The sequence below is a fragment of the Salvelinus alpinus genome, chromosome 4, assembly GCF_045679555.1.
Source record: "Salvelinus alpinus chromosome 4, SLU_Salpinus.1, whole genome shotgun sequence".
Classification (NCBI taxonomy): Eukaryota; Metazoa; Chordata; class Actinopteri; order Salmoniformes; family Salmonidae; genus Salvelinus; species Salvelinus alpinus.
The window spans coordinates 40,947,473-40,968,428 of NC_092089.1; the positions used below are offsets into that span (position 1 = coordinate 40,947,473).

The 20,956-nt window shown below is 42.1% G+C and overlaps 1 protein-coding gene across 1 annotated transcript in view; it reads right to left on the reverse strand.

The window, feature by feature from the left end:
- LOC139573540 (oxidation resistance protein 1-like) overlaps window positions 1-20,657 on the reverse strand; it is a 183,569-nt gene extending 162,912 nt beyond the window's left edge. Inside the window, exon 1 of the mRNA XM_071397111.1 lies at window positions 20,505-20,657. The gene's annotated coding sequence lies outside the window, so the exon portion shown is untranslated. The remainder of the gene's footprint in view (window positions 1-20,504) is intronic.
- Window positions 20,658-20,956: the final 299 nt, after the last annotated feature.

Sequence of the window (20,956 nt, forward strand, 5' to 3'; positions counted from 1 at the left end):
ATACTGTAATGACAGAGGCTTGGATACAGATAGATCCTACTGTAAGCAGGATCTGCAAGCTACAAACTCACAGGAATACAGTACCAACAGAGGGGACAAAACCATGTAAATATTTGTCACCCACACAGTGCTGTATGTGCATTGCTATCTAGTTTCATTGCTATCTCAATACCTTAGATTCAAATTTAAAAGTTCAGGATTAATGAATCCTCTTAATCCTCTTGTTTTACATAGCCTTTATTAAAATGTCCTAAAACATCTACATACTGTACGCTTGTTTATTCCATGTGTAACTCTGTGTTGTTGTTTGTGTTGCACTGCTTTTCTTTATCTTGGCCAGGTCGCAGTTGTAATTCTCAACTGGCCTACGATGAATATATGAAGAATATATATATATATATGAAAGAATATATATAATATATGAAGAATATATATTTTTCTCTCTCTCTCTCTCTCTCTCTCTCTCTCTCTCTCTCTCTCTCTCTCTCTCTCTCTCTCTCTCTCTCTCTCTCTCTCTCTCTCTCTCTCTCTCTCTCTCTCTCTCTCTCTGTTGGACTTGTCGAGAGGTTCTAATGTGAACTTTGGACTGGTCTCTTTAGATCAAGAGAAGGCTTTTGATAGAGTGGATCATGAGTATCTGTTTAATGTGATGTCTGTGTTTGGGTTTGGGAAGAGCTTTGTGAACTGTGTGAAGCTGTTGTATGCTGGGGCGTCATGTATGGTTAAGGTGGGAGGGGCGCTCAGTAGGCCTGTCTGGGTGAGACGGGGCATTAGACAAGGATGCCCTCTATCTGGGCAGCTGTACACACTAGCCATTGAGCCTTTTTTAGGACTGCTACGCAGGAGACTGCGGGGAGTGTGCTGGACAGGCATGGAGGTGGTGACAGGAATAGCAGTCTCAGCATATGCAGATGATGTTTCTGTGATGGTCAGGGATGGGCAAGATATGCAGGAGCTAGAGACCAGTCTGAAGGTGTACGAGGGAGCTTCATCAGCTAAGGTAAACTGGGGAAAGAGCAAAGCTCTGTTATGTGGGGCATGGGGGGATAGGGCTCCTCCTCTGCTTCCAGGGGGTTTGCAGTGGGGTTGTGAAGGGCTTAAAGTGTTGGGGGTGTACCTGGGCTCGGAGAGGTGGGTCAGCAAGAACTGGGAGGGGCTGTCACAGGCAGTGGTGTCAAGACTGGCCAGGTGGAGGTGGCTCCTGTCCCAAGTGTCATATAGAGGGAGGGTGCTGATAATCAACAACCTGGTGGCATCTTCCTTGTGGCATAAACTGGCTGTCCTCAACCCCCCCGCCGGTCTGCTTGCAGACCTGCAACGCAAGCTGGTGGACTTCTTTTGGTCGGGCCATCACTGGCTGAAGGCAGCAGTGTTGTACATGACCGTCCACGAAGGAGGACAGGGCCTGGTGGAACTGGAGAGCAGGATGGCTGCTTTCCGGCTAAAGGCGGTGCAGAGACTGCTGTACCATACTGATGTTGGCTGGAGGGAACCAGCATGCGCGCTGCTGAGGAGAGCTGGCGGATTAGGGTTGGACCGGCAGCTGTTCCTCATGAAGCTGGAGAGGCTGAGTACAGCAGGTCTCTCAGAGTTTTACTCTGCGGTGCTGAGGGCCTGGCAGCTGCTAAGGCCCACACGAGAAGGGGGTGTGGAGCCTGGGCAGTGGGTGTGGGAGGAGCCTATTTTCCACAACCCAGCCATCCCTTTGAGATCGGTTCAGTCGGCCACTCTGCAGAGGCAACTGATGGCAGGGGGTTTACAAAGGCTAGGTGACCTGAGACTGCTGGGAGAGGAGGGGTGGAAAACACCGGAGGTCTTGGCGCAACAAACAGGAATAACGTCTCTTAGGCTGCTGGAGAGATTCCTGGAGGAGGTCCAGGAGGCACTGTCTGAGCCGGTAAGGGGGGTGTTTGAGAGGCCAAAGGGAGAGGGGCCACCAATGTTTCCGCCACTGCAGGTGACGGCAGAGACTGGAGACTGGCAAGGGGGTCTGGAGGACTTGTTAGATTTTAACACTCCGAGCCTGGGGGAGTTTGAGGGGGTGGGAGGTAAAGCCATCTACAACCTCTGCGTTAAGGTTAGGAACATTAGAAGCCTAACAGGAGTGAAGGCACATCAGTGGCAGGGGGTATGTGGGGCGGAGAGTATGGTGGGTTTTAGATGGAGGGCGCTCTACAAACCCCCAGTACCAAAGAGGTCAGGGGACCTCCAGTGGAGGGTTCTTCATGGAGCCCTGGCCACTAACAGCTGGTTGGCACGGGTTGATCCGGGAATTGGGCAGGGGTGTCCTTTCTGTCAAATGAAAGAAACTGTGATTCATGTGTTTTCTGTGTGCACCAGGTTAATGCCTTTAATGTCTCTGCTGGAATGTCTGTGTGACAGGTTGGGGGTGGTTTTTGCTGTTGGGATGTTTATAATGGGATACAGGTATTCGAGTAAGGAGAAAGAAAAATGTGTTTTGTTGAATTTTCTGTTTGCTCAAGCAAAATTAGCTATTTGGCTAACAAGGAGAAACAGGGTCAAAGTTGGGGGGATAACAGACCCTTTACTACTGTTTAATGGGATGGTCTCTGCGCGCCTTAGGGTTGAGTTTGAGTTCTATAAACTGATCAAATGTGTGGAGATGTTTGAGGAGATATGGTGTGTTGGGGGGGCTGTCTGTATTGCTGGGGAAGATGTTTTGGATATACGGTTGTAGGAGAGGGTATTGTTTTTGTGTATGGTGATGGTGGTTTGTATCATGTGGTAGATGGAAAGGTGAGTATGGTACATGTATGCAGTACAGGATATATTTTTGTTTTTTTATTTTAGGGGGGGGTGAGTTTTAAATGAAATGAGAATGTTTCAATAAAGAAAGACAAAAAGTCAAAAGTCTCTCTCTCTCTCTCTCTCTCTCTCTCTCTCTCTCTCTCTCTCTCTCTCTCTCTCTCTCTCTCTCTCTCTCTCTCTCTCTTTCTCTCTCTCTCTCTCTCTCTCTCTCTCTCTCTCTCTCTCTCTCTCTCTCTCTCTCTCTCTCTCTCTCTCTCTCTCTCTCTCTCGTAATTATCTTTTTGTTTTCTCATGATTTGGTTGTGTTGCTGTCCTGGGGCTCTGTGGGGTCTGTTTGTGAACAGAGCCCCAGGACCAGCTTGCTTAGGGGACTCTTCTCCAGGTTCACCTCTCTGTAGATGATGGCTTTGTTATGGAAGATTTGGGAATCGATTCCTTTTAGGTGGTTGTAGAATTTAACGTCTCTTTTCTGGATTTTGATAATTAGCGGGTATCGGCCTAATTTAGCTCTGCATGCATTATTTGGTGTTTTACATTGTACACAGAGTTTCAATTTGGTGTTTGTCCCATTTTGTGAATTATTGGTTGGTGAGCGGACCCCAGACCTCACAACTATAAATGGCAATGGGTTCTATAACTGATTCAAGTATTTTTAGCCAGATCCTAATTGGTATGTCAAATATTATGTTCCTTTTGATGGCATAGAAGGCCCTTCTTGCCTTGTCTCTCAGATCGTTCGTAGCTTTGTGGAGTTACCTGTGGCGCTGATGTTTAGGCCAAGGTATGTATGTCATTTGTATTTGTGGTCCTGGCAACTGGACCTTTTTTGCAACACTATTTTTGTCTTACTGAGATTTACTGTCAGGGCCCAACTCTGACAGAATCTGTGCAGAAGATCTAGGTGCTTCTGTAAGCCCTTTGTTGGGGACAGAAGCTCTCTCTCTTTCTCTCTCTCTCTCCTTCTTTCGTTTACATTTCTCTCCCCCTCTAATTAATCTCTAAGACCCAGGTTCTGGCACACACAAGTGGGCACGCACTCACACACTAATAGAGGTCACATTAGCTTGGCAGGAAACACAAGGTGATTATGGAAATTCAGTCAATTACTGCAGACAGAGTAAACACCCTTTCCATCATTTTTGACTCCTATATTTATGTTTTCTTAATAGTTGTACTGTAGATGTATGAAGGCCGTTATTTTCCAAGGGCATCTTGTTTCCCTCTCCTCTGTGTGTGTGTGTGTGTGTGTGTGTGTGTGTGTGTGTGTGTGTGTGTGTGTGTGTGTGTGTGTGTGTGTGTGTGTGTGTGTGTGTGTGTGTGTGTGTGTGTGTGTGTGTGTGTGTGTGTGTGTGTGTGTATCAACATCTGGATGTCATAATAACTCAGAGTCGGCAAAAACGCCTCAGACTGGAGCCAGGAGACAACCAACCAACAACTGTCTATCCAGGCAATGGGATATAAAACATTTACATATTACAATATATTATACAACATTAAATCATATAGTTATAACACTAGAGATAGAAGCAGACCAATACATCAATTGTAGTGGCCTTAGAGTTTGTCAATGTACAGTTGAAGTCGGAAGTTTACATACACTTAGGTTGGTGTCATTAAAACTAGTTTTTCAATCACTCCACAAATTTCTTGTTAACAAACTATAGTTTTGGCAAGTCGATTAGGACATCTACTTTGTGGATGACACAAGTCGTTTTTCCAACTATTGTTTACAGACAGATTATTTCACTTATAATTCACCGTATCACAATTCCAGTGGGTCAGAAGTTTACATACACTAAGTTGACTGTGCCTTTAAACAGCTTGGAAAATTCCAGAAAATGATGTCATGGCTTTAGAAGCTTCTGATAGGCTAATTGACATAATTTGAGTCAATTGGAGGTGTGCATGTGGATGTATTTCAAGGCCTACCTTCAAACTCAGTGCCTCTTTGCTTGACATGATGGGAAGCTAAAGCTAAAGAAATCAGCCAAGACCTCAGAAAAACAATTGTAGACCTCCACAAGTCTGGCTCATACCTGGGAGCAATTTCAAAACGCCTGAAGGTACCACGTTCTTCTGTACAAACAATAGTACGCAAGTATAAACACCATTCTCCCCTCAGCAGCCTCCACTGGCCTAGATAAATAGGCTAAAAGCCAGTCATGTTTGACAATTATAATGTAGGATAATTAACATGAACTTTTGAAGGCTTGATTCTCTTGACATACTCGAGGCACGGTTCGTTCAGATCAACTGGTCACAAGAGCAGAGAGAAAGGCCAGTGACTGTAGCGCACTGCACACATCAGCCACCTTGCAAGGCAGTCAGCATTTTGAAACTATTTAACCATTAACTTAACTGTTTTAAACCTGGTTTTATTTCATTTTATGAGGCATGTCTTGCCAAAATCAGACCATGTTTTGAGGGAATTATTTTATGAACACTTCCTTGTGTCATTGAAACCAGCATTTTCTATTGGTTTTCAAATCAACTTTCTTTCATTGTCCAGCAGGCAAAGACACACTCCTAGTCATATTAGCAACCCATGCTAGTTAGTCATATTAGCAACCCATGCTAGTTAGTCATATTAGCAACCCATGCTAGTTGTTGCATCTTTAGATCTCCCCCTCTTACTACATTTCTGACAGATATTTTCATCTATGTCACATGAAACCGCTCGCATGTGAGGTGCACTTTTTAGAACAGTGTGTTCCCGCTAATTGCATTTTGGAACATTCGCACATAGCCTACTGCCGTGTGCGCATGCACTGTGCTTCTAATGTGAACAAATTATAGTTCATTAATATTCTGAGCTAAACGTTCTGATCTGTTGCCTTAGCATCATTGCTTTCTAAAAAAATGATGTACAGTAGCTGTAGGAATTTTGGATCAATCGTTCCAGAACTGTCCCAGAGTCTGTTTGAACTGTCCCAGACATATTTTTTTATCATTCCGGGGACAACGGAACGCCTGTCATTTCGAGCCCTGACTACATACCCAGAGAGAAAGCACATTGTTCGATCCCTCTCTCTGAACCTGTTGGATGATTATTTCTCAGTTTCTCTCCCTTGCTGCGTTGGCTCTAGTAATGATTGGTAGGACTGGGGGCATTCAGGATACAACGAACGAGGAAAACAAGAATGAGGGAGAAGTAAGTAGCTAGCTAGTGCTAGTTAATTAGTTGGTTGTTCTCACATCACTTGTCATGACTGCCTGCTGCAGCATTCTCTCAACACCCGATGACTGTGCTCAACACACACCCCTCTGGCCATTCTCCTCCCTCCTTCTCTCCACTCACTGACTCACTCACTCACTCACTCACTCACTCAGCAAAAGCCTGCCTCACTGCCTGATAGTCAGCAGTAGCAGGTCACAGTGAAATTCATTTATATATTTTTAAAGAGAAATGCCATGACATCTGCGGTGCAATTTAGAAGTCGAACAAAATCCCGCAACCCGCAACCAATACATTCTCACCCACGACATCGTTTTCAAAGTAGGGAAACGGGAAAACCGCGGACATGGCAACCCTGGTACGGGTTCGCTTCACGCTGTTACAGTGTGGTAGCCAGGGGTCCAAGACAGTGGAGAAGTTGAGCCTCATGCTTCAACACTCGTAAGAGTCTACCTTTAACCTAATAAAAACACTTCTGTAGGAATGACGTTTGTGCAGCCTTACACATTATCACAGCATATTGGCTTTGTTTGGCCTGCCAATATTGTTATTCTCCGACCATGTTATATAAAAAACTTGAGCTTTGATAACAAAATAAATCAGTTGCTGTATGACTTGTGAGGCACAGCTGAGCATAAATTGAAATAACTCACTTTTTTATTTTACTGGACTGGTAGTAAGTCTCAGCGGAGGGAGGGAGAGCAGCAGTAGAGATCTGTATATAATGATGAGATGCTCAAGTCTCCTAACAATGGGAGTCGTTGTCCCAAAGGCAGGAAGGCAGGCAATAAGCTTAGGTACAAAATAAGCCCATAGAAACGCATTAGGCTTATTTTGGACAGAGTTTGGCGAGAGTGAAACCCCTCGCTTCGCCTCTTCCTCTCTGGCAGCAGAGGGTCCGGCCTCTCACAGTCCCTACTCTCTCCTTTCCTCCGGCGAGACTGTCCAGAGAGAGGGGACACCGTCCTCCACCTGATGGCTAAACTTGAGTCGCACCACATCATTTCTGCCTTATGCACAAATGTATTTTGTTCCTATGACCAGAAAAAGTGAAATATTCCTCGATATTAAAATAGATATGATGAGCTGCTAATAATAAAAACGCAGGGCTATCGACACACTTGGCTACTCATTCATTCCAGCTGCAGTGAGAGTGGAAGCAGGGAGAAGAGCGTTTTATGTTTTTAAAAGTGTTGAATAAAAACAGTGTTGACATAAAAACATAAACATGAATGCAGACATAAAAACATAAACATGAATGCACTCATAAAAACAGAAGCTCTTTGATGTATTCTTTGACAGTCTCTCTCTGTCCCTTCAGACAAATGAAATGGTTCAAAATGGGAACACTTTGCCTACCCAGCGTGTGCAGTGTGTGCTTCTGAATTGAGTGTACTTTCGACAACTGCGCAAGACAAATAAATACAAATGAATAGGCGCCCAATCTTTATCCTTGGCTTTTCTACAAAAAATGTTTGGTGATCAACTAGGAATGCCTTGAAGATGGCGCTTGGTGACCACTGATCTAGGGTTTGTGTTACAGCCAGCCACTATGCCTTTGTCCCAAATGGCACCCTATTCGCTACATGATGCACTACTTTGGACCAGAGCCCTATATAGGGAATATGGTGCTATTTGGGATGTATCCTATGACTGTTTTTTTTTTTACCCTTTTTTTTCTCCCCACTTTAATGGTATTCAATTGGTAGTTACAGTCTTGTCTCATCGCTGCAACTCCCATATGGACTTGGGAGAGGTGAAGGTTGAGAGCCGTGCGTCCTCCGAAACACAACCCAGCCAAGCCGCACTGCTTCTTGACACAATGCCCGCTTAACCTGCCAGCCAGCCGCACCAATGTCAGAGGAAACACCGTCCACCTGGTGACCATGTTAGCGTGCATTGCACCCAGCCCGCCACAGGAGTTGCTAGAGCACGATGGGACAAGAACATCCCTCCCGGCCAAACCCTCCACTAACCCAGGCGACGCTGGGCCAATTGTGCGCATGGGTCTCCTGGTCGCGGCCGGCTGCGACAGAGCCTGGACTCGAACCAGAATCTCTAGTGGCACAGCGATGTAGTGCCTTAGACCACTGCACCACTCGAGAGGCCTACATCCTATGACTGTTTATTGCCAAGTCACTATAATAAGGTTGAAGAATATGTGAGGTCATAAATGTTACTTGAATTACCTCTTCAAATGAAACACATACTGTATAAAGCTACATGCTTGAGTCATTTAATAGGTTATAAATGACTATTTGAACACAATCCAATAATGATGTATTGAATTGTGAACCTGTAAAGACACATTGTGAGCATTTACATAACAGCTCTGCTAATCTGGATCATAATACAGGAGTTTAATAGCAATGTGAATATGTCTGCCAAAAGTGGACTTATGTGGACATTTAGCTAGACTCAAAAGCAACAGCAATACTGTATACGTTTTTTTTTAAACGCCAAACTATAGTGGAAAATTCTTTAAGAATGAAGACACATGAAACTGTATTTAAATAAACCTGCCATGTGTTTTTTGGAGAAACAAAAGGTGGCAAAGCGATGACTAAATCCTCATTGGGGTCACATAGTGAAAGTATCCTGTGCTAGAAAGCAGAATGATGCATCTTTGAATTCTACAAGGTTGATAGGCCATTCAAAAACAGCATTCTCTATTATTCATCCTCTACGAGCACACAGTGTTGTTTTATTGGTGCTAAGTTAATTCATGTTATCCCTGGGAGTGTTATGTTCAGACCAAAGCAACGTCCTTGAGAATGGTTGATGGGTCCTATTCTGAAGGAGACATAACAGCAGCGTCAATGACTGAGCCTACGGTGTTATGAAAAACTATTGTGGGACGCAGTAGGCCTATGTTATCAAAGCTACTTTAGGCTCTTTAGGTTTAGAAGAAAAGCTGCGACACATAACTGTGCCATTAACAACAGTTGTACAAAACATACAAAAAATGATCATGAATTCACATATTAAAGGGAAATTCCACCACTTTTCAACCTCATACTCATTATCTCAGCGCCATACCAGTGTCTACATAATATTATGTGAAAATGGCGCATTTCTACGATCTGTGGTTAAAAAGCTAAGAAGAAAAGTCTTAAAATATTCTTCCCTATGACATCATCGAGTAGGATTTTTTTTATTTTGAAATTGTGATTTTCAAAACTTGCAACAAGTTTCTAGGCAAAGGGACTTGCTAGAAAGGGACTTCACACTTGCTCCTCGCGTCACTGTGAATCTCACAGTGTTTAAAAATCACTGTTATTTTAATGTTTTAACTTTTGATGATGTCATCAGGTAGAACATTTTAACTTTATATTTGTTACTACAAAACATAGAAATGTGCCACTTTCACATGTGGACACCAGGGGAGGCTACTCAGAGGAGGAAGGGGAGGACCATCCACCTCAGTGAATTTCATAAAAATAAAAATGGTCAAACGTAAAAAAAGTTATCCTTTTTAGATAAAAATGTACTAAATATATTCACATGTCACCAAATAATTGATAAAAACACACTGTTTTGCAATGAAGGTCCACAGTAGCCTCAGCAGCACTCTGTAGAGTAGCACCATGGTGTAGCCGGTGGACAGCTAGCTTCCCTCCTCCCCTGGGTACATTGACTTCAATACAAAACCTAGGACGCTCATGGTTCTCACCCTTTCCAAAGACGTATACATTAATTATGACAACTTCCACAGGACGTCCTCCAACCTATCAGAGCTCTTGCAGCATGAACTGACATGTGGTCCACCCAATCAAAGGATCATAAAATTAATCTAGTACTGAAAGCATAGACTGCAGAGCATAAAATGTGGTGAGTTGTTGACTCAAATTGAGAGAAAGAAAATAGTTGAACAGTTTTGAACAAATCAATTTCTTCAAAAATTAAGGAGATGCAAGAGAGAGAGAGCGAGAGAGAGAGATTTGGTCATTGTTTTCACTTTCAGTTTCAGTTACTCGGCTAGCAAATGCAGCTACTGTAGCTAGTTTAGCCTACTCAAACACCCAGCTCCAACAGAGGGATGCTAAGTTAGCTAGCTGGCTATGACTATCCAACACAACACTGGAACCCTTCCAAGTCAAGGTAAGCTTTTGGTTTTACTAATTTATTGCCACCTGGGCCAGCCGGTGTAATTGCTAAACTGCTTACTGACTGTACACTGTACTGCATGATTGTAGTGGGTTTACTAACGTGTAGGTTCTATTAGCTATGTTGACTATGACGTTATTTTAGCTAATATGGTGACAACAATGTAGGCTGTGTGTAGAGGTTATGATATGGTTTGGCTTTAAAGTTATTTTTGCCTGATCTTATACAGCTGATGTGTTGTGCATTGAAGTCCACAAACATAGGGAAAAGGTGAGAGGAGTGCGTATAGATGTGAGAAGGAATACAACGTGGCTGCTATGAAAGTGAATTGTGCTTACATGTGATAAGGGGTGTATTCATTCTGCCAATTCTGTTGAAAAACGTTTCTTAAAAGAAAGAAAACGGAACGGAACGGGGATAAACATAACCAAATTTGTCCAATAGAAACTCTCATTTGCAACTGTTGGACTAATGAATACACCATAAACCTGTGTGCACCTACGTTGTAAACCTTAATTCATAGGCTAGTTTGTAGCAACCTCATGATAGGTATAGGGACAATTATAGTATAATGTAGTAGCCTAAACCTATCGATGTTACATTGAACTGGATGAATGGAATATGAATGACAGTCATCCAACATGCTGTAATAGAAATAAGGCCTTGCTCATGGAAAAAAATGGTCCTCCCTCATCATAAACGGCACCGACCGCCACTGGTGGATACTGGGATGGAGCTGGAGATAATGAATGAGGTTGGAAAGTGATGACATTCTCCATTGAGCTTGCTTTTTAGTCCAGGACTAGGCTTAATGTGTGTCCAGGAAACTGCCCCTTAAAGATCAAAAGCAAAAAAACATTCAAGAATGATTTTAAGAATGTGATAGTGCTATTTGTATTTTCCACTAAACAACCCCACAGACAGACAATGTTTTGCATGTCAGCAGTCCAGTTTTTTGAAGATATTGGATTTTCAAGAAGTTCAATATCTTGAAAACGTGACTACTGGCATGCAAAACATTATGGGACTGTATTAACCATGGACTAATGAAGAAAATTCAGAAATAATGTTTTGAGTGGATTATTTCTTTAAACACAGCAGGGTCAGACAGACACATGACCACTACAGTATATCTATTACCAGTCCTTGGTGCTCTGATAACGACACGGTTGTTTTTAATTAATTATTCAACTCCTGTCTTTGACCTAGAGTAGGTCTGGATGGGACAGACACCAACAACACAGGCATACTAGGAGGGCCTTCTCACGTCATTTCTGCTATTTCAGTCTACTAGTTGTCAGTATCTATGGTTACTTTAAATACATGGTTTATACTCTTTCTATGTCTAAGGTCAAATTACTGACTGATGTCCCTACAGGTTCACAGTTCACAGGTTCACATGTTTTCTTCTTTAAAAAATGTATACAAATGATTCCAACTGTCTATTGATGCTGTGGATCGTTCTACTGTACTGTATGTAGATTCAGAGTTCAGATCTCTGGTAGGGACAAAACCAATCATTGGAGTTCAAATCTCTAGACACAGTCATCATTGGAGTTCAGATCGCTAGACACAGCCAATCATTGGAGTTCAAATCTCTGGTAGGGACAAAACCAATCTTTAGGGTTCAAATCTCTAGACACAGTCATCATTGGAGTTCAGATCTCTAGACACAGCCAATCATTGGAGTTCAGATCTCTAGACACAGCCAATCATTGGAGTTCAGATCTCTAGACACAGCCAATCATTGGAGTTCAGATCTCTAGACACAGCCAATCATTGGAGTTCAGATCTCTAGACACAGCCAATCATTGGAGTTCAGATCTCTAGACACAGACATCATTGGAGTTTAGATCTCTAGACACAGCCAATCATTGGAGTTCAGATTTCTAGACACAGACATCATTGGAGTTCAGATCTCTAGACACAGCCAATCATTGGAGTTCAGATCTGTAACTAGGGACACAACCTCAGCTGTAGACATAGAGCAGCAGTAGCTCCTGGCAAGGTGGTAGGACACTGTCATTGCAAGTTAGAGACATCAACTCAGTACAGGCTGACTCATTATACAAAATTATATTAAACTGACAGGGACAAACGCTCTTGGGGCCTTCTTCCATCAAATTAATTGTTTGATTTGTTCCAAAAGCATGATTCAATTGGTTGGTGAAGCCATACAAAGCAGAAGGCTCTGGGGACGGTTCATTTTGGTTAAGTGCTGTGCGATTCATGACAACATGGTTGACGGCCAGCATTACAACATCAACCCATCATGTTACTGTACGTTACTGTATGTTACTGTACGTTACCCATCATGTTTCTGTTACTGTACACCAGCCTGTGATGTATCATGTCAGCTATCTGTCATATTAATCATCAGGTTCACTAAGAGTCTACACAATTTATAGTTAATTATATGCACCCTTAAAGGTGGACTCAGCTAGATGACTTTGCATGCACCAAGTAAAGACATAGTGGGTCAATTTCCGCAACAACTATGAGCGTTGAAGTGTGAGGCTAAACTTCTTCGCTGTTTTGGTCCCATAGGGTGCCATTATAGACTAGATAGTCTGTCTATAGGCTGAGGCCTGGCAGAGACAGAGGGTGAGTGACCGGTATGGGCCGGTACAGGCCGGTCTGGGAGGGGCGGAGTGGCTGTGGGGTCAATGGGCCGGGTTTACATAAGCTTAGCTGTGCTTAATCCTCTGTAAGCCACAACCAGTCCCATGATGCCGTTTACTGTTGGCTGTACGTAGTATGTATGTAAAGCTGTTATAAACCCTGCCTGTCTGTCATAACTCAAGTAACTCAAGTAACTAGTAATTTCTGTATAGAGCTATTGTCTATAGAGTAGAGGTCGACCGATTTATGATTTTTCGACGCCGATACCGATTATTGGAGGACCAAAAAAAAGTCGATACCGATTAATCGGCCGATTTTTATTTATTTATTTGTAATAATGACAATTACAACAATACTGAATGAACACTTATTTTAACTTAATATAATACATCAATAAAAACAAAGTGTTGGAGAAGAAAGTAAAAGTGCAATATGTGCCATGTAAGAAAGCTAACGTTTAAGTTCCTTGCTCAGAACATGAGAACATATGAAAGCTGGTGGTTCCTTTTAACATGAGTCTTCAATATTCCCAGGTAAGAAATTTTAGGTTGTAGTTATTATAGGAATTATAGGATTATTTCTCTCTATACGATTTGTATTTCATATACCTTTGACTATTGGATGTTCATATAGGCACTTTAGTATTGCCAGTGTAACAGTATAGCTTCCGTACCTCTCCTCGCTCCTACCTGGGCTCGAACCAGGAACACATCGACAACAGCCACCCTCGAAGCAGCGTTACCCATGCAGAGCAAGGGGAACAACTACTCCAAGTCTCAGAGCGAGTGACGTTTGAAACGCTATTAGCGCGCACCCCGCTAACTAGCTAGCCATTTAACATCGGTTACACCAGCCTAATCTCGGGAGTTGATAGGCTTGAAGTCATAAACAGCGCAATGCTTGAAGCACAGCGACGAGCTTCTGGCAAAACGCGCGAAAGTGCTGTTTGAATGAATGCTTATGATTACCATCGCTCAGTTAGACTGCTCTATCAAATCATAGACTTAATTATAACATAATAACACACAGAAATACGAGCCTTAGTTCATTAATATGGTAGAATCCGGAAACTATCATTTCGAAAACAAAATGTTTATTCTTTCAGTGAAATACGGAACCGTTCCGTATTTTATCTAACGGGTGGCATCCATAAATCTAAATATTCCTGTTACATTGCACAACCTTCAATGTTATGTCATAATTACGTAAAATTCTGGCAAATTAGTTCGCAACGAGCCAGGCGGCCCAAACTGTTGCATATACCCTGACTCTGCGTGCAATGAACGCAAGAGAAGTGACACAATTTCACCTGGTTAATTTTGCCTGCTAACCTGGATTTCTTTTAGCTAAATATTTAAAAATATATACTTCTGTATATTGATTTTAAGAAAGGCATTGATGTTTATGGTTAGGTACAGTTGTGCAACGATTGTGCTTTTTTCGCAAATGCGCTTTTGTTAAATCATCCCGTTTGGTGAAGTTGGCTGTCTTTGTTAGGAAGAAATAGTCTTCACACAGTTTGCAATGAGCCAGGCGGCCCAGACTGCTGCATATACCCTGACTCTGTTGCAAGAGAAGTGACACCATTTTTACTAGCTAAAAGAAATTCATGTTAGCAGGCAATATTAACTAAATATGCAGGTTTAAAAATATATACTTGTGTATTGATTTTAAGAAAGGCATTGATGTTAATGGTTAGGTACACGTTGGAGCAACGACAGTACTTTTTCACGATTGCCGCCGCATCGATTATATGCAACGCAGGACACGCTAGATAAACTAGTAATATCATCAACCGTTAACTAGTGATTATGATTGATTGATTGTTTTTATAAGATAAGTTTAATGCTAGCTAGAAACTTACCTTGGCTTCTTACTGCATTCGCGTAACAGGCAGGCTCCTCGTGGAGTGTAATGTAATCAGGTGGTTAGAGCGTTGGACTAGTTAACCGTAAGGTTGCAAGATTGAATCCCCGAGCTGACAAGGTAAAAATCTGTCGTTCTGCCCCTGAACAAGGCAGTTAACCCACCGTTCCTAGGCCGTCATTGAAAATAAGAATGTGTTCTTAACTGACTTGCCTAGTTAACTAAAGGTGTAAAAAAATATAAAAAATATTGGCCAAATCGGTGTCCAAAAATACCGATTTCCGATTGTTATGAAAACTTGAAATCGGTCCTAATTAATCGGCCATTCCAATTAATCGGTCGACCTCTACTATAGAGCTTGTGGTCATTACTGCATGGTCTGTTAAGATGAGGGATTCAGATGAGTTGAGGGATTCAGATGAATTAAGGGTTTACGTTGAGGGTCATATGAGTTGAGGGATTCAGATGAGTTGAGGGATTGAGTTGAAGGATACAATTGTTATTTTTGTCGAGCAGTTGGTTCGCAGTGGATGGCATCTACTGTATCCCTTTTTGAGATTTGTGTCAACCTGACTGGTGTCCGGGCCGGCAGGTAGCCTAGTGGTTAGAGCAGGGGCAAATAACCGAAAAGTTGCTGGATGGAATCCCAAGCTGACAAGGTAAAAATCTGTTGTTCTGCCTCTGAGCAAGGCAGTTAACCCACTGTTAACCCCAAGACATGGATGTTGATTAAGGCAGCCCCCTGCACCTCTCTGATTCAGAGGGGTTGGGTTAAATGTGGAAGACACATTTCAGTTGAATACATTCAGTTGGACAACTGACTAGGTATCCCCTTTCCCTTAAATGTGGTTTCTTCTCTATCACCAAGGTTTTCAAAAACTGAGAAGTGTCTAAGGGGGTTTAAAGCCGGAAGGTTCATGAAGCAATAATGAGAGAATGCTTTTCTTGTAAATGTTTTTGTCACAGAGAAAAAATGTAATGTGCATTTCCTGTAATTGTATCTTTTATCTTACCTCATTTGCACTCACTGTATATAGACTTTTTGTTTTCTTTTGTTCTACTGTATTATTGACTATGTTTTGTTTATTCCATGTGTAACTCTGTGTTGTTGTATGTGTCGAATTGCTATGCTTTATCTTGGCAAGGTCACAGTTGCAAATGAGAACTTGTTCTCAACTAGCCTACCTGGTTAAATAAAGGTGAAATAAATTAAAATAATCAGAACAGAAAGCAACTATTCAGTCACTTCTCTTGTCATTATTTGAGTGCTTTTCTTGCTGATTTAATGTCTCGCTCCCCATCCCTCTCTGTAAAATTGAACAGCTCTTTTCATTAGGATAAAACACAGCAGCAAGCATCATGACTCAACACTGAAAAAGCAGTTGAAAGTAAATCCTTTAATCTAGCACTTTCAGTGTTGGCAAAAGAGCAGAGTCCTAACGCACAGTCAGACAGTGACCAACATTGGCACAGGGTTGTTGTCTTACCAAATAACATCATATGGAATTCTGCAGAACATTTTAGGTCAAGCACAAGTGCATTGGTAATAAAAACCTCTAACAAAAAGTTGATTGATTGGTTGACTGACTGATTGATTAATGAATGGATTGATTGAAACGTATTAAATGGCGTAGCCCACAGGATTTTACAGTTCAGTGGTTCTCAGCCATACACTCACAGGATCAAACCCAGCAGGACAATACTAATGCATCTATGTTTAATCATCGTCTAAGAGTGGAAACTGTAGCTGATGATCATTGAATAGTATTGCCTGACGTGGTGTGTCCATAAATCCCTGTCTGCAAGGGCGTAGGAGCTGGGGGGAGGACAGGGGGGACATGTCCCCTTCAGTGTTAGAAGCAGGAGGGAAAAACAGTGAATGTTTTGAAGCCAAGAACACTTGCTAGCTACAGAATTACTTGCACAATCACTGTCTTAGTCTTCATCATAGGGTATCAAGTTCACAATGCCACCAGTCAAGAAGAGAGAAAAGATAGGACATAAGAGGGGTTTTTTCAAAGATGTGCAAAGGACTGTAAGTAAGGTTCTCGGCAACAGCACACACCGCCCCTGGCAAACTAGCTGGCCAATTTGAGTGCTTTCAGCTTAGACGTCTTTAATTTCATCAGAGATTATGGGTCATGAAGGTGTGTTCCATGTGTTAAGACTTTGTTTGGTGTTATCAGTGACAACCATGAACAGACATACAGGCTGAGAGGTGACTGAGAAGTGACTCTCCGTGCTCATAGAGTTAATAGGCTGATGATCTGTCAGTGTGAATCAATCTGAATGATTTTATATGATCTCTGATGAAATGATAGCAGCTTAAGTCTAGAGGGTGTATTGGATGTGTTAACTTCTTGCAGGCATGATGATATTACATTTTTGATAATTGTGTAGAGTAGCGATTGATTAATTTCAGTTTGACCATTCATGCCTACTTTCTTTTATTAAAACAGTTAACTGTGTATGTTGCTGGTTATTATTACAGTATAATAACTGAAGTTTCAAACCATATAGAATTTAGAGTAGCAGTAGTAACAACCTAACAGGAGAAGTGAGAAAAATAGAAAATGAATCATATAGTAGCAGAGAGTACAACATGGTAGTTTAATTAAATATATGCATATTAATAGTCACACTGGTATTCAGTATAGTATGAATGGCCCTGGTCTTTAGACTGATTGGACTGTACCAGTGTAAGTGCCCCTCTGCAAGGCCCCCCTTAGCCTTGTACATTTTCCCATCTGTAAATTAAGATTTGTCTGAATCCCTTTCTCAAAAGTCACTAGAAATTTGCATTTAATACCCGTTTCCCCCCAAAACAATCCCTGTAGAAAAATGCCCCCCCCCCCCATGGTAGAGTCTCTCCTATGCCCCTGCCTGTTTGTCACATTAACTGATTGAGGTGATGGTTACCTGTGAGCATAGTCATGTTTTTGTCGCTCCTATGCTTTCTCTACATGCTTTCAGTTGTTTTTTGACATGCATTCCTGATTCAATTGTCAACTGCTCAAGGTAGTTTTCACGGCAATAGTGCCTTTAGTGATCATATAGGCCTACTGTTGTCATTTCAGCTCTGAGAAATGAGAATGCTTCCAATTTCATAGACAGGAAGTCGGATAATAATAACCAGTTTTGTACCAGGCAGCGTTCAGTGGGTTGCATTCCAAATGGCACCCTATTCCCTATATTCTGCAGTGCACTACATTTGGGTAAAAAGGAGTACACTGCATAGGGAATATGATGCCATTTGGGATGCACACCACTGAGAGTAGGTGTTTTAATCAAGTCTAGCAAGAGCATGCATAATCACAGCACATTGACTCGTGACTCAGGATGGAAGGTGTGTTAGCCCGATACAATTACTTACTCTTATATTATACAATGTCTGAAATGACTTATCTTGTTAACTAAAGCATGATTGGATCTAAACATCTTCCAATTGGAAATGCATGAGCTGAAGTCAATTATCCATTTGAGGTCAAGAGGAATTGGTTTTAGAGTTGAAGATGCACTATGCAGAAATAGCTCCCCCATTTACTTGTTGCAAAAATTCTAATGGTTCACCTAATTTCAGTTTATGTGACAAAACAAGCAAGTATAGTGTAGAGAATCATTGTATTTTCAGCTGGTGTACAAAACCGAAAGTAAAAGACACAAAAACAAAACTTAAGAGGGAAGCATAGAAATAGGGAACATAGAATATATCTACTTTATCCCTCTCCCACCCTCCCTCCCTCAGGACCTGAGCCCTAGTACCATGCCTCAGGACTACCTGGCCTGATGACTCCTGCTTGTCCCTGTCCCCAGTCCACCTTGCCGTGCTGCTGTTCCAGTTTCAACTGTTCTGCCTGCGGCTATGGAACCCTGACCTGTTCACCGGACGTGCTACCTTGTCCAGGACCTGCTGTTTTCCACACTCTCTCTCTCCCCCCCTCACTCTCTCTACCACACCTGCTGTCTCGACCTCTCTACCACACCTGCTCAACTATGAAAAGCCAACTGACATTTACTCCTGAGATGCTGACCTGTGCACCCACTACAACCACTGTGATTATTATTTGACCCTGCTGGTCATCTATGAACGTTTGAACATCTTGAAGAACGATCTGGCCTTAATGGCCATGGCACACCTGGCACAGCCAAAAGAGCACTGACAACCCCTCAGAGCCTGGTTCCTCTAGGTGTCTTCCTAGGTTCTTGCCTTTCTAGGGAGTTTTCCCTAGCCACCGTGCTTCTACATCTGCATTGCTTGTTGTTTGGGGTTTTAGGCTGGGTTTCTGTATAAGCACTTTGTGACATCTGCTGATATGAAAAGGGCCTTATAAATAAAATGTGATTAATTGATTGACTTGCTTTCAATGACAATGATAGATTGATAACACATATTTCCAAATGTTACATATTGCAGCTTTAAGCTGAGATGGTAGAGATGGTCTAACTTTTGAATGAGAGTTATTTAAATGACTAAAATATGTATTTTTTGTAATTGTAAAGATTACATTATGTATCTTATACTTGAATGGTAGCGATGCTTGTAATGTTGACTTATGTTAACAGACCCCTTTTTGAACTATCCACTAACCGTAACTCTACAGTGGCAAATTGTTGCGTATCAAGAGTTGCAGTAGTTTGTTGATAGTTTGAGTAGCCCAACTAAAGATCATCTATAGCACGTGTCAAACTCATCCCACTGGGGGCCGAATGTCTGTGGGTTTCCGCTCCACCCTTGTCCTTGATTGATGAATTAAGGTCACTGATTAGTAATGAACTCCCCTCACCTGGTTGTCTAAGTCTTAATTGAAAGGAATAACCAAAAACCAGCAGACACTAGGCACTCCATGGGATGAGTTTGACACCCCTGATCTATAGGGACTATCCAAATGAAGTGTGACTGTGACCAAGGTCTGTCTGCCCTTGTGGTGCTTGTCTTGACCTTGAGTCTTGAGTTCCTTAGTGGAACAGGGACAATGCCATGGCATGGGGTGCATGTAGAAAATAAATAACCAATGACTAAAACAAACACATACTGTACAAGTTCCATGCATGTCACATGTTCAGCTGTTGGCTACCTGCCCGATTGCTGTGGATGGATATTATCTCTATAAAGAGTGGCAGGCAGATGGCTATAATTAGGGCGAATTAGTGTTTAAGACAGACATACAGGCAGACAGACAGACAGTGATGAGTAATGTGTATGCAGGCTTGCATCATTCATCTCATTTCCCACCGAATGCTTTCCATAGATAACTTTCTATCCAGTCTCCCACCATGAATTATTGAACTAACATTAAAACTTGTGTCTATAGGACTAGGAATAATAGGGGGATTGCATAATTGCACATTATGTTACCATTGTAATACAATCACATGTTCACGTGTCACATGTAATATGTAGTAACATGTATCATGTTATTATTATGTCCCTATTCCTGTGTCATCCTTTTTACAGCTTATACTTCACATACCAGCATACTTCGAGGCTGCTGGACAATTATATACAGTACTAGTATGGCTACTGTACAGGCTATAGCATAAACTATAATCTCTTCAAAAACAATGACAGCCTCTCTCATCGAACAAGTTGATACCGCGCGCGGCTTTCTGCAGACTACGCGTACTGAACAGACATTTTTTGTGTACCAAATGTGGTGGTTCAATGTCAAGACTTTTACCTGTCTTTTAACTGGTAATGCAGGTATGTGCGTGCGTGCACTGTTCTGCTGAAGAATCGTTTCAGCTCTTTTCTCAAAGCTCTGCGAGGGGTTGTATATAACATGTTTATTAGTGAACAACATGTCAATGCATGAATATACATAAATTGCGGGAATACATATATTTCCATGTATAAAAGATAACTCTCCAAAATATAAACCGGTGCGTGCGTCGTTTCAAAAACATCACACGCGATAGCCTACGCGCCAGTCCCACAATAAAACAACTAACTCTCGTCGTTACTTACTTTCAGAAGGGAGCTCGTGCAATGGCCCAGGTTCAGTTGTTTACAAACATTCTCAGTCGATGTGAAACAGAATTCAATCTTCTTAATTATTCTTCAAGCGTGCAGCATCATAGCAGAAAGTAGGTATAGTTGCAGACATGCGGAGTAATTTGACCCTCTCATAATAGAAACTACCATCACGAAGAGGAGGAGCAGGGGAGGATCGGATCAAACCAACACCGATACAACTCTGCCCTATAGCAACAGGAGGGATGCATCGAGGCGTTGGAGGAGAGAGATATTGCAAATTGGTTGTGACGAAGCGGATTGGATAGGAGGGGAAATTACAACACGTCAGTTGTTCATCATACCAAAACAGTAGCGACCTATTCATTTATCAGACTATGAGACAGGAGAGCTGATGTCTGTGTGAAGGGATTTCGAGCAGACAGACAGTGGTGGTCAATTCAGAG